The sequence below is a fragment of the Vigna unguiculata genome, chromosome 4 (genome assembly GCF_037176805.1).
Source record: "Vigna unguiculata cultivar grain cowpea cultivar isolate G323 ecotype 2 chromosome 4, ASM3717680v1, whole genome shotgun sequence".
Lineage (NCBI taxonomy): Eukaryota > Viridiplantae > Streptophyta > Magnoliopsida > Fabales > Fabaceae > Vigna > Vigna unguiculata.
The window spans coordinates 21,737,220-21,752,447 of record NC_140795.1 but is presented as its reverse complement, the minus strand read 5'-3'; positions in this window follow the sequence as shown (position 1 = coordinate 21,752,447).

Genomic DNA, 15,228 nt, shown 5'->3' with positions numbered 1-15,228 from the left:
GTTCCACGTGAACTTGGTCAATTGTTTGAGCAGTTGAATGATGGGCTGGGTTTGTTCGACGAACTTGGGAAGGAAGCGGGTGATGGCGGTTAGTCGGCCTATGAGGCGTTGTATTTCTTTGACACTGTTGGGCTTCGCATCTCAATGACTACATTGCACTTTTCAGGGTTAGCCTCTACGCCGCGTAGGGTAAGCATGAATCCGCGGAATTTACCACGGTTGACGCCAAAGACGCATTTTCCTGGGTTGAGGCGGAGGTTGTATTGTCTTAATGCAGAGAAGACGGTGGAAAAGTCTTGAGCATGCTAGTGATGACTGGGGGATTTGACGGCCATATCGTTAACGTATACTTCGACACACTTGCTCATTATATGGCTGAAGACCTTATCCATTAGTCGCTGATATGTTGCTCCTACGTTTTTGAGGCCGAACGACATGACCTTGTAGAAGTAGTTGGCGTCATCTGTAATGAAGGCAATTTTGTTCATGTCGGATGTGGCCATGGGAATATGGTTGTAACCAGAGTATGCATTAAGAAAACTGAGAACTTTGTTACCGGTTGCACCGTCGACAAGCCAGTCAACGTTGGGTAACGGGTAGGCATCCCTAGGACAGGCTTTATTGAGATTCGTATAATAGACGCACATCCGCCACTTGCCATTAGCTTTCTTGACTAAAACCATGTTGGAGAGCCAAGTGGTGTAGTGGGCTTCTTCGATAAACCATGCGTTAAGCAACTTGTCGACCTCGGCCTTGGCCGCTAGTCGACGTTCTTCGCCAAGTTTGCATTTTTTCTGGGAGACATATCGGGCCTCCTTGTGTGATGCGACTTAAGGGTCAACGCCGGGTAAGTCAGCAACTGACCCAGCGAAGAGGTTTGTGTTGTTGATGAGGGTGGGTGTAAGGATGTCGTACTGTTCAGGTTGTAATCCAGTGTCGAGTTTGATGGCGCGTCCATTAGGGAGCTCCAACGCTATGGTTTCTTCGACCGGCTCGAGGCAGGCATCCCGGTCTACTCTAGGGTCTAGATCATCGCCGGATAAGGCTATGTCAGAGCCGGGTGGTCGTTCAATATGATTGGTTTGAAGGATGGAAAGCAGCGGGCGTAGGCTGGCCATGTAGCATTCGCGGGCGAGCCATTGGTCGCCATGAATGGTAAGGTTGTCGTCGGATGGGGATGGAAATTTCATGGCCAGATGAGGTGTGGAGACGATGGCACCAAGAGTGTTGAGTGAGGGTCGGCCGAGGAGGACATTGTAGGATGTGGACGCATTGACGATGAGGAATTAGATAGGTATTGTCTTGATTTGAGCGCCATCGCGGAAAACAGTATGGAGGTCGATGTAGCCATGGGTTGTTACCTTTTCCCGTGAGAATCCATATATCAACTCATCGTATGGGACCATGACGGTGGTGGGGAGCTGGAGTTTCTGGTATGTTGCCCAATATAGGAAGTCGACGGAACTGCCTTGGTTAATGAGGACTTTCTTGAAGACATAATTTTCTAAGTCAACGGTGATGACCATGGGGTCATCTTGTTAGTGGTCAAGGCCATGGAAGTCGTCGTGCGTGAAGGTTATGGGGGCATGTTTCGTTTGTGATGGGAGTGGGTAATGTGGTTGATGGATTGTATATGGCGGAAGTGTCTCTTTTTGGCGAATGAGGTGGACCCGCCACTAACAAAGCCACCAGAGATGGTGTTAATAGTGCCGCGTATGGGGGTCGGTGGGGGTGATATCGGTGCGAGCTGGTTGGGGGTCGCGGTTAGCAGGTTGCTGGAGGGGGGGTTGCTGCGGAGGGTGTGTAGTCATTGTAGAATTTTGTATGGAGAGTTTGCATCTCCTCCATGCGGACGTAGTCAGCGGCGCGGAGTTTCAACTTATGCATGGAGGCAGGTGGGTGGAAATAGACGTTGTTGGCGAAGGGGCCAGGTTTGAGAGTTAGTGCCATGCACTGAAGTATCATTTCTTGGTTGAGGTGTGGTGTGCGAAGGGCAGCCTTACTAAAACGGTCAATAAAAGCTCGTAGCGTCTCGTCTTGATGTGGGCAGTTGCCAGCGAAGTGAGTGGTAAACATGTGGGAGAGGGTGTCGAAGCAGTCAATGGAGTATGGCAGAAGGGTGGTAAACCATTCGAGGGCAGGGCCTTTAAGGGTGGTAGGAAAGGCCTTGCAGAAAACAACATCATGGAAAGTGTAGAGGGCGACGTGGGTGATGTAGACCTTGAGGTATTCGTTTGGGTCGGTCTCACTGGTGTAGCGTTCCAGTGTGAAAGGTTCCCACTAGGTAAAGAGGGGGGTGCTGGCAATGAAATCAGTAAAAGGATGACAGCGCCTAGGTTGGGCGGATGGTAGCGGGTGAGGGGGATGGGATGATGAACGAGGGTGGGAAAAGTTGAAGTGAAGTTGTGAGGGGGGATATGGGTGGTAGGGAGGGTGTGAGGGATGTTATAGGGTGGGATGTGGGTAGTGTGTAGGGTGGAAGGCATGTTATAGGGTGGGATGTGGGTGGTGGGCAGGGTGGCGACAGGGGTAGGAGCTGTAGTGTTTCCTGGCAGGGTGGGATGGAAGTGTGTATGATGGGTTGAGAGGATGGCAGTTTGTTGAGTAGTGGTGAAGGTGTGCGGGGTAGGATTGTACTCGCTCTCTTCTTTAGTGGGCTGGAAAGCTGGGGACCCTACGACATCGAATGTTTCCTTAGCCTTTTCCCTTTTCAGTGGGATTGGCCTCAATCTTTCGCCTTAGGCGTAAGTTCTCTTGTCGTAGTGCCTCCATCTCATCAGCATTGCGCTTCTTTAAATCAGCCAGCTCCTGTTGCATTTTAGCTTGATCGTCTAGGATGGCGGCCAAGTCCGGGGTGATGTTAGCAGGTCTTGCGGGACCTGCTTTAGCCTCTTGTTAACTCCTTCTCTGCTGCGGATCTAAACCATCTTCGAGAGAATGCAGGTTTGTCCGTAAGGTATTATCTTGTTTGCAGATATCTCGGTGTGAATTGGTTTGGAATCAAGAGGGGTTACCTTTAATTGCTGGGGTCCATGCTTATTTATAGATTTATTAATTATGTCTTGCCACGTCATGGGTTGGCCTCCTGCTTGGGCCATAGGTGGGCCTGGGTCATGATTCAGGCTCCTTAATTCGAATATCGTGGGCCTCAAGGACCTTGTTGGTAGTGCCCTGAATATGCTAAGTTGTTGCTAAGTTCTTGTTTAATTATTCTCAGTTAGCGACTTAGGCCGGTTACTTCTTTGGCGATTTAGGCCGGGTACTATCATTCTTTTATACATGGTGATTATTATTATTTGCGTCCTTGGTGATTGTGTAGACGGGTTTTATGGTTATAATTTGGCTAGGTCGGCTAGGTGTTGTACACCAGTTTCCCAGCCTTTGCCGGTATGGCTATGACGGTAAAAGATGAGAAGTGTTGGTATGTTTGGCTAGGCCGGCTAGATGTGGTACATAAATAATAATAGATGATAAAAAATATATAAATATAAATCATAATTAATGATAATAGATATATAAACAAATAATAATAATAAATCATAATAAATATAAATAATGTAAAGACATATAACAAATAATAATTAAATTAGTTGTAATAAACAATATAGTCTACTGTTTTTATATAAATATAATATAAATATAAAAACAAATAAAATAATGAATATAAGTGTTATTTTATTAAAAATATATCACTTTAAAATTGGAAAAAAAAATATAAATATCAAGATAAACACATAATTGCTCACTTCAACTTTGGCCTCGTCGGCCTCATGATCCTCCTCCACCTCACCAACAAGGACGTCAACAATGTCCTTATCCATGTAAAATTGTTCCAGGTTCAATGCAAGAGTAAAGAAGACAGTCTGCTTCTTAACCTTCTCAAGCCCGTAACATAGACAGCCAATAACCTGGCAAAAATGAGTTCGACCTTCTCTTGTTCAAGTGAACCACTTCTTTTTCAAAGACAAAACTTCGCCTCAGCTTTCTCCAACTTGTCTAATATATATTAAAAAGTTGTCTGATCTATGTAGAAACATATTTGCGTAATACTAGTAGTGGCAAATGTTTGTGGTAGCATGGGCCTCACCCCCAAAAATTTTGAATTTTTTTTGATATTTTAAACATTTTGAATTTCTTTTTTATATTATAGATATTACGTAATATATTATAAATTAATGATGATTAAATTAAATATTTTATTTCTTTTATCAACATAATAATTAATGTTAATAAATAATAAAATATAAAATCAAACAATAAAAATAATTTTTTTTATCAAGATGTTTTTATTATTATTTTTTATTATAGCTTAAGTGTTTTATAAATTGTTTTCATTTCTCATTTTCACATGCTTCCTTTTGTTTCTGAAGAGAAAAATATTTATTTTTTTGCTCTTATTTCTTTTCATTCTCTTTCATTCTTGAAGATGAAAAGAAGAATGTAATTCTTTCATCTCACTTGATAGTGAAATGTTAGTTTAATAATTTATTTAATGAATCTCTTTTATATTAATTTTTATTTTATGAACCTAGAAGTAAAAGTATTGTACTGTGTATTTTTTTATAACCAGATTTTAATTATGGTTCCATTATATGACTTGAGTTTCTCACAAATTGTTCTCATCTCCCATTCTCACCTATTTTCTTTTGTTTCTGAAGAGAAAAAGATCTATTATTTTTGCTCTCATATCTTAGTTGTTGTCTTCCATTCTCGAAGAAATAAAGAAGAAGGTAAATCTCTTGTGTAGCACATGATAGTGAATTATTAGTTTAATAATTTATTTAATGAGCTTGTATATTAACTTTTTATTTGATGAACATAGAAGAAAAAATATTGTACTCTATGTTTTCTATAACTAGATTTTAAGTGTGGTTTGATTGTCATCAAATTTTCTTTTGGTATTTACGTCTATCCGTTTTTTATTAGATTATGACATTATTTTTGTCTTTTTTTAAATAGGTATATTGATGAAGAATAAAAGAATAAATTCATTTTTTAAAAGTGATAAAAAGGAAACTACCCATGAAGATGAAAACAAGACAAATTCAACTCTTCCAGATATTCATTTTTAGTCTTATTTCTTTTTTAGTTATCGTTATACTAAATTATGTATTTATTTTTATTGTATTAGTGACAATCATTAAATGTATAAATTTTGGAGGTATTATTTTGCCTCCCCCAACAATGTTGGTCAAGATCCACCACTAATTGCTACAGTCATTTAATAAATATATAGACAAACTCGTGTAATATATATTGTTAGACCTCATCTAATAAATGTATGGACAAAGTTGCCTGATGTATATGCATACACTCATCTAATCAATGTATGAAATCACTCATTTAATATTTTTTGGTATTCTTATCTAATCCGTGTTTAAAGGAACTCGTCTATTATATATTGTAAGACTCGTCTAATCGGTGTATCGATAGACTTGTCTAATGGGTGTGGTTAGACTATCTAATTAGTATATTAATAAAGTAGAATTTTGTGTATTTATACACTCGTTATTCTCTCTTACAAAAAGATAGTTACTATCTTAGTGAGTTGAGTGTCGGAGATACTTTTGTAGGTGGATCTTTCCTATCTTCTAATCAATATATACATATATATATATATATATATATATATATATGTTATGGTCAAAAAAGGTGTAAAATAACCTTCAATTGAAAACAAAAAGAAAGACAAATTTCAACCTTAGTTAATGACTTACTTTGGCCAAAATCTATCTTTCCCTTGACCATGGGAGTAATAGCCATTAGTTAATGCATAATAATAGCCTTAGAGATAATCTAAAATATTCCCCTAAATAACAACTAAAATATTTCCCTAAATAATAACTAATATTTATTCTTTTAAATATTCTCTTAACTAAAATAATCACTTTATATAATCTAAGATTCTATCTTAACATGTACCATCTCCTGAATCCTAGCTTCTTACAGAGAGGTCGGTCTGATGAGTGCGTATTTTTGCCCTCATTCATTGTTTAATTTTGGGTATTTAATTGAATTTGTGTGGTTAAAGATTGATTTAATTGGGATTTCCTATAGTTGGGTTTATTGAACATGAGATACAAAAACATGTTAAAAATAGCTTTTTAGTTGCATAAATGTTCTTTGGATATTTTGAGGTGTGTTAGTGCAGCTGCAGCTATGTTGAGCTCATGGAGGTGTGGAAATAAATTGATTAAAGCTTCATGACACCTTAAAGATAAATCCAAGAATAAGAAATTATCAAAAGCACAAAAATTCAAGCCAAGCATTGCATGAAGACGGCAAGAAAAGCTTGAAAAAGTGAATAAGTTTGGCTAAACCAAGAAGAGAGAAACAAAAAAATTGGACCTTGCAGTTTTCTTTATCTTTATGATAGAAGATAATTTGGGAAAAATATATCTTTAGATATTTTATTTGATATTTTTAAATAATTATCTTATTTAATTATATCATAAAATATTGAAAGATAATAACTACCAAATCTTTTTAAATATGACAAGATCTTCTTGAATCTTTTTAGTTCCACAACAAACAAATATATCTTGAAGATATTGGATTATTTAGAAGATAATTTAAGGAGATTGCAAATGGTTGATTTGAAAAATTTATACAAATACTAATTGGTGATAATTTATCATATATCTTTAATTAATTAATTAATTTAATTATATTAGATATTGATATTATCAACCAATTATATTTGTCAAATAGTCTATATCTCTCTAAATATTTTTTTAAATATTTATCTTTATCTTTATTTTAAAAGATATTTGAGAGATTCTAGCAACAGAAAAGCCTAGCCCAATTTCTATATAAAGAGACCAAGGGAGAAACAGAAGGACAAGCTCGGCACTTTGGGATTTAGGAACCCTTAGGGGGCCTAATTTCTTTCTTCTCTCTATTATTCTCTCTTTATTTTGCATTATTCGTGGAGTTTTAAATTTCTTGGGTTGATTCCATTGTAATTTCATTATGGATTCTGAGGTTAGAATGAATTAATTTCTTTGTTCTTTTTATTATTGTTGAGGTTTTAATTCATCTATGTCTTTTATCTTTGAATCACGTAACAAGTAATGATTTTAAATCTATATGCATGTTGATCATATGAGTTCAAGGGTTTTTAAATTTAATTGAGACTTTACTTTGATTTTATTTAGAAACTTTCATGTGATTGAATGAGTTTTTACCAATAATTGAGACTTTACTTTGGTTAAAGGTATTTACTTTAACGAAAATTAATCGAGACTTTACTTTGATTAATTAAGCTTTTTATTTGGTGAGGAGATAAAAGAATAGACAAGATTAGGCATAGTAAAATTTGATTGAGAATGTACTTTGGTTGAATTTATTGTGGATAATCTAAAAGTTCTCACTTTTAATTGAGACTGTACTTTAGTTAAAAGTGAGAATGCCAACAAATTAATTGAGACTTTACATTGATTAATTTGTAAATCTACAACAATAATTAATTGAGCAATAATCTTTAGATAACCGATGAAGAATCTATTTTGAAAAAGCAATGGAATCAATCTATTTTCTTTACTATTGTTTCTATCTTATTTATCTTTTTATCTTAATCCTCCCATATTTTTATTGTTTTATTTGATTAACCGTTTTGTATAGATTTTATAAGAACTAACTTGTTAAAAATCAATTCCGTGTTTGTTGGGAGACAACTTTGGGTTACTTTACCCTTTCTATTTTGTTGACTACTATCTTAGCAATACTGAAGTTGCTATAGTTTAGTAGTATTAATTTGAACGCGTCAACGACAGCGTTATCAAATTTGGCGCCGTTGCCGGGGAACACGGTTAAAATTTTTATCATTTTAGTTCTTTTTTTTTCTTTTGATTTTATTTTTTGTTTATCACTAATATTTTTTTCTAACATTTATTTTATTTTCTTTAGTTATTTTTTTAGTTACTTTATTTATTTTTATTTTTTTAAGCATAATTTTTGTTTGAGGATTTTTGTTGGGAAATTTGTCAAACTAGTTGGGAAACACTTTGGCTAAGGAAAGACAAGGTACTTAAGAAGTCCATTGAGACTCACCTCTCTTTCCTAGAAGTCTACCCAACAAGCTTTCAACTTATTTCTTTTCAGAAACCCTCTTTCAAAAATGCTAAAAATTTTTCATACGAAAATAATCAACATTGTAGTTTTCAAATGGATTATAATTGCTATCCACAACAACCACATGATTTTCAACAACAAATTGGAACACCCACTTCTGCACCTGATATTAGTGGGTTAACTTTACGACAATTTAATGATCTATATCCTTGATCATCTTTTTTGGGATATGAGCAACAACCATATTCTGAGTGTCCACCTCACCAACCATATGTTCCAAATAGTTTTCAGCAACAATATGTACCACCACAGCAAGTTGAAGGAACCAATGGACCATCCTACAGGGAAGTTATGATACTAATGGGTGATGTTATAGAGAAATTAGAGTCCATGGATGAAAGGTTGCAAGTTGATCAACGATGCAGAAATATTGAGCAAGAGTGGTATGAAAATAAGCAAATATTGTCTGATATGTTGAGGGATGCAAGTAAGAACAACTTCATAGAATTACTTGTAACTGTTAATACCACCCCTCAACCCTATCAAAGATTTCCTGAAAATCCAGATTTTAACGAACTTCGTCATGAAATCAAAGATGTGCTTCTGAAGCTGGCCATCAGAGCTGAACAAATGTCTGAAGATTTAAGTCAGCTAATGAATGACACAGTTAGAAAGGTCACTTTGGAAGATATGATGAAAATGATGACTGAAATGATGAAGATGAATCAGATAGATCAGAAAGAGATGATGAATGCCACCACACAAAGCTTGCAGAGTCAGTCTGAAAAACCAATAGTGGAATCACATCACATTGATATATCTACTGATGGATATAATGATTTTCATAGTAAAATAATCACTTTATATAATCTAAGATTCTATCTTAACATGTACCATCTCCTGAATCCTAGCTTCTTACAGAGAGGTCGGTCCTAAGGTGACATCCTCGTAAATCTTGAACCATCAACCAGTTACTTTCAATAGCGTCGGTCCTAGGAAGACATCCTTCTGGCTTCTTGCAATGACCTTGGCTTTATGGAGACATCTTTTTGGATTCCTGAAATGACCTCGACTCTGTGGAAACATCTTGTAATGACCTCATCTTTGTGGAGACATTCTTCTGCATTCTTGCAATGACCACGACTCTTTGGAGACTTAGTTCTGCATTCTTCCAATGACCTTGGCTTTATGGAGACATCATTTTGGATTCTTGCAATGACCTCGGCTCTATGGAGACATCATTTTGGATTCTTGCAATGACCTCAGCTACGTGGAGACATCTTTTCTGACTTGAAGTTTCGCTTGATTCCTTGGCCTATTGAATACCTCGGTTTATTGGAGATCTTCTCTATATTGGCTCTATGGCGATACAACTCTACACCTCTGCTCATCCTTGCTCAAACGTCGGTTATCTAGCAACATAACTCTACACCTCTACTCATCCTTGCTCAAGCGTCGCTTGATAGTGATGCCACTTTATATCTCTGTTCTTTATTGATCATCACCCTATCATCGATAATATAATGACCCTATCATCGGTAACATATCGACACACTATTTCTGGACGGGTATATATATATATATATATATATATATATATATATATATATATATATATATATATATATATATATATATATATATATATATATATATATATATATATATATATATATATATATATATATATATATATATATATATATATATATATATATATATATATATATTCTTACATTTTTTCAAATGACTATTTTGATTTTATGGTATAGAAATTGCGTAGACATTATGACTTCATCGAGATTGTAACATCATATATATTCTTATTATGTCATCGTTAATTATGATGGGGAATTTGTCAAAAAAAAAATTAGTCAATTTAGTGAAGTCTATCCCAAGACAACCTTATTTGAAATGCAAAAGTGATTAATAGTAATATTAATGTATGAGATATTGTTTTAAGTTAAAAAAAATGAAAAGTAAATATATTTGGTAAGTATTAATGTTGAAGAGTTTACACATACAAAAATCACACACATTAAGAGGTATAATGATAATTAAGAGAAATAATGACAAGATAACTTTTGGGCTTAAATATATATTTGGTCCCTATTTTTGTTGTTTTTATTCAATTTGGTTCCTATTTTTGTTTTGTATTCAATTAGGTCATCATTTTCGTCAAATTATGGTCAATTTGGTCCTTTTCACTAATGGTGTTTAAATTGTTAACGTTTTTGAACAGTACATGCCACGTGTCAGCTCAAGATTTTTTTTTTTATTTTAGATTTTTTTAATTTCAAAACAATTGTCCACCTATCAAGTCACAATTATGCCACGTGTCAATGCTAGTGTCACGTGTCAGTTTGTGGTTGTATTTTTTTTTCAATGTAGTCTCGATATTCGTTACTTTTGTTCAATTTAGTCCCTATATTCGTTATTTTTGTTTAATTTAATCCCAAATTTTGTTAAAATAGAACCATTTAATTTTTAAAATTGACATTATTATTAGTTATTTTTTAAATTCAATTATAAATTGTAATATTTAATGATAAATTGAATATAATTCTTAGATTCAATTGTTAAATAGAAAAAAATTAATAAAAAAATTCAAAAAATCGAGGTGCTGACACGTGGCACTCCTTCTAACGCCGTCAACCTTGACTTAATGGAAAGGACAAACGTGAGACGTTTTAACAAAAAAAGGGACCAATTTGAGACTTTTAAAATTTTGGATACCATTTTGAGATTTTGACTCCAAAATGGGGACCAAAGGCATAATTAAACCTAGAAAAAAATTTAATAATTATATTCTTATAATATTTTAAATATTTATATTCTATTTAGCAATTAAATATAAGAATATTTTCAATTTATAATTAAATTTAATCATTTATAATTGAATTTAAAAAATAATAAATTCAAATGTGAATTTTAAAAAAATATTAATATAATTTGTAAAAAAGATATTAATTTTAGTGTCAATTTGAAAGGGACAAAATTGATTTATTTTAACAAAAATTGAGACTAAATTGAACAAAAATGATGAATATAGGAACCAAATTGAACAAAAAAAATAATACTAGAATATTTAAACATCGTCCTGAAAAGGACCAAATTGACCACAATTTGACGAAAATGAGGACCTAATTGAACACAAAACGAAAATAGGGACCAAATTGAATAAAAGCAACAAAAATAGATGATCGTGTAATGCGTTACACGGGAGCAAATGTTCTTACTGGTAATGCTAGTGAGGCATAGATAGGAGCGGGGCAACATGGGATTTTATGATTTTCGCTTATTTTAGTTATGTTGTAATTTGGTTTTAAAAACATTTTTTAGTGTGTAAGACTTGGAGTTTAATTTTACAATTATCTTAATTGATGGTTGATGTACGGTTTTAATTTTCTTGCGTTTTTGGGAAAGACATTATAATAAATGTGGTTTATATTTTGAATATTTTTTTCCTTTTTATTAAAATTTGCAATATCTGACCAGAATGTTACAAAGTAGGGACCAAAGGCATAATTTAGCCAAGAATTTATACAATTTGCGCAACGTAATAAGGGTAGAAGTGATGATGAAGTGAAGTTTAGATGTCCTTGTGTCTACTATTTGAACACGAGAAAGTTGAATGCAATCGAAATTAGGTAACATCTTATTTGTGATGGTTTCCTTCCAAGTTATACAATATGGACATGGCACAGTGAATTAATAGACATCTAAACTATCTCCCGAACTAAAAATGTTGTGGATACCACTATCGAAGATCGACTTGAAGAGACAAATTAGAGGACATGATCTGTGATGTTGGCATTGAAGCTTTTGCCTAAGCGCATGTGTATGAGAAAATGTCTACTGATTTGGAGACTTTATTGTATGTTGGTTCAACTAAGTTCAGAAGGTTGTCAACAGTGTTAAGACTCATGAATTTGAAGGTGACAAATGGGTGAACCGATAAGAGTTTCATAGAATTGTTGGTGTTGTTGAGTGAAATGCTTCTAGATGGAAATACACTACCCACTCGCAACTATGGTGCAAAGAAAATTATTTGTCCAAAGGGCAAGGAGTATAAAACAACAGTGCAGTGAGGGCTTTTGGCCCTGGTTACTTCCGTGATTCTGCCTCGATTTTAGAACCGAGGCATATTGGGGCGAGGCCAAAAGGCACCCGTTTTTGGCCTCGATTATCACCTGAGGTCATAAAGTCTCTTTTCCGTGTCAGTTGCAGAGGGACCGAAGCCATAAAGGCTCTTTTCTGCCTCGGGTCTGGGAGAACCGAAGCCATAGGTGTTCAATATCTTTTTTTTAAATAAAAAATTTCGCAGTACTTTTGGCCTCAATTATGGTATGAACCGAGGCCATATACCCACTTTTGGCCTCAGTTTTGGTAAGAATTGAGGCCTATTTTGCTGTTTTTTTTAAATAAATTTTCTATTTTATTGTGATTCCCACATTTAAACCTGCATATTTTTCACAAAACAGCCAAACTAGAACATAATATTTTCTCAAACATCCACAATCCTAAAACATTTAAAAGATAGTTGGAATATTCACAATCCAAATACATATGTCCTAAGCAATACTATTGTACATTTGAATTATGAACTTTGCACATACTATCCTACCAAAGTTTATGGACTTCGCGGGAATTGGCACGAGACGCTTGAATGTCTGCAATATAAGACAATAACATTAACTTAAGTTAGTATATAGAAAGACAACTTTAGTTTACCAAACTTTAGTATATTGCAAAGTAATTGTTTTAATTCAAATATATATTACCGTTTCCCAATTAGTTGTAATACGAGCACGGACAATGGTTGTCATCCATTGCATTATATAGTAATCGCACTCATATGAACCAGTTTGTCTATTACACTGCATTATATCAAAAACATTAAAATTAATTAAGGTAGAAAATCAAATCAAACAATTATAAATATATGGATAGAAATATCAAACCTGGAGCGAGCACCATGCAAGAAATTTTGCCTTAGCCGTTGATCTCCCTAACAACATGTTATGTCCAATAATTGAACTATGATAAAGGGAATAAGTTAGGATACTTTTATATAACATGTCATATTCATGAGGTTGAGATTGAGGTTTCTTACCAATCTATCACTTGTCTAAGATGGTTGAGGGGAGGGCAGTGCAAAGAGCAAAACCATACAGCAAGGTTCTCCCTTAGGGAAACCACAAGTAATTGCCAATGATGTCTGAGAAGAAAATAAATTCATTGTTATGCATTAAAATGACAGATTATATTCGTAAGTTAATAAAAATGACTTACCCAACAAGATAAGGGACAAAACAAATTTCTTTTCCGCGTTGAAAGCATCCGGTCACTATGATTGGATGTCATCAAACTTGCTGCCTTCATGAGTGAGTTAGGGGTCTACAAACCCATATACATCATTCAGTCCCATAGTTTCAGTGACACCAAACAAATACCTAAACATAAAATTGATTTGATATAAGTAAATAGATAAATATATATAATGACTGAAAGACTTACATCATCCATAACTGAATAATGGTAATATTCAGTTCCTCTTGTCCCATGCAAGCTCCAAGACATCTTGGGAATGCAAGTAAAGTGGGATATCAAGGTCTCTCCTAAAAATGTTAGCATCCCAAGGTACCTACATCGACTTATCAACTATCATTTCTGCAAGTTGGAGCAATGCACCAAGAGGATCGTCCAAAGAGAGAAGAATCTTCTTTTGTTGAGGATTTTCCTATATTGATGCAATTTTAGTTAAAATGGAATATAATTTAAGTTTGAATATAATAAACATGTAAACTCGGACAATTCAAGATTCAATACATTTAAATTATTAGTATTGTATTCCCTTATATCTAATTTAAAAAAAATGTAGTTTCTTCAGAATGAAAACTTGGGGACAATACATAATTTTTGTATTGAATCTCAAACGGGAAACTAAGGCTAACTCATAGTATATACAAATAATCCAAACAATTTCAATTGCAATGAAAATCAATACTTGCAATAATCGAAATGGAAAATTAATATATAAAAAAGGGAAATTAAACAAAAACGAGTTAGAAACTTACCTAGGAGGAACCGCAGTGCGGCAATTGTCGAAAAAACTGAGAAGGAGGTGCACAAGAAAGCCGTGCACGAAATGGAGGTGCAGCACCAGAGGGAGTGACGCCGCGACGGTGGCCGAAGGAGCGTGGTGCCAGCGACGGAGGAGGGTGGTGGCAGTGACGGTGGCAGGGAGAGAGACGAAAGAGTGACGCGACGATGACGGGAGGTGCAACAAAGAGAGGGTTCGCGTTCGCGTTCGCCTTTGCGTGGTTGTAGTGTTCGGAGGTGGCTGGAGGTGGTCGAAGACTCTGGTTGCAGAGGTTGTGTAACATCCCGTTAGGATATTACGAGTTTATAATAAAATAAAGAAAATAGATAAATAACAGAGCATTTAATAATACCTCATTTTCCCAAACGCGGGAAAATTTAAAGTTTCATATAGATATATAATAGAAACCAAAATTTAACATTTGCAAAATGTCATAATCTAAAATAAACATCTAAAATGAGTTTACATTTTGTTTCCAAAGATAGAAAATACAAGTATATAAAACAACCCGGATATCCCCTCTCTATAGCTAAGCTTCACCTAAGCCACCTGCATCAACAACATCTGCTCCCGTGTACCGCGTACACGATCATCGCCAAATACACGCAGATAGGGTAAGCTTAACAGATAAAACATATATATATATATATATATATATATATATATAAAGTTACAGATATATAAGCATATAACCACATGTCACTATACATAACTTAAACATCTCACATTGTTCCATTCTTTCATTCCTACCATCTGACCCCCAATCAGATTATTCATGTTCTACATCGTCTAATGAATTACTTCAAGGTGACTTGCTGCCATACCTATCAGCCACAACCGATAGAGCACGTGCGGGAAAAAATGCTATGGATCATAAACCGTAACGCCAGGTAGAGTTCCCATATACGAACATGGTCCTATCGTCCCAAGACTACCAAACTCGTCAGCCAACAACTGAGGAGGGCAATCTATCTGGACCCATCCGTACTGGCCACAACCAGCACACTCACACCAGCAACACTCGCCAACCCGAGCCACAACTCAAGGGT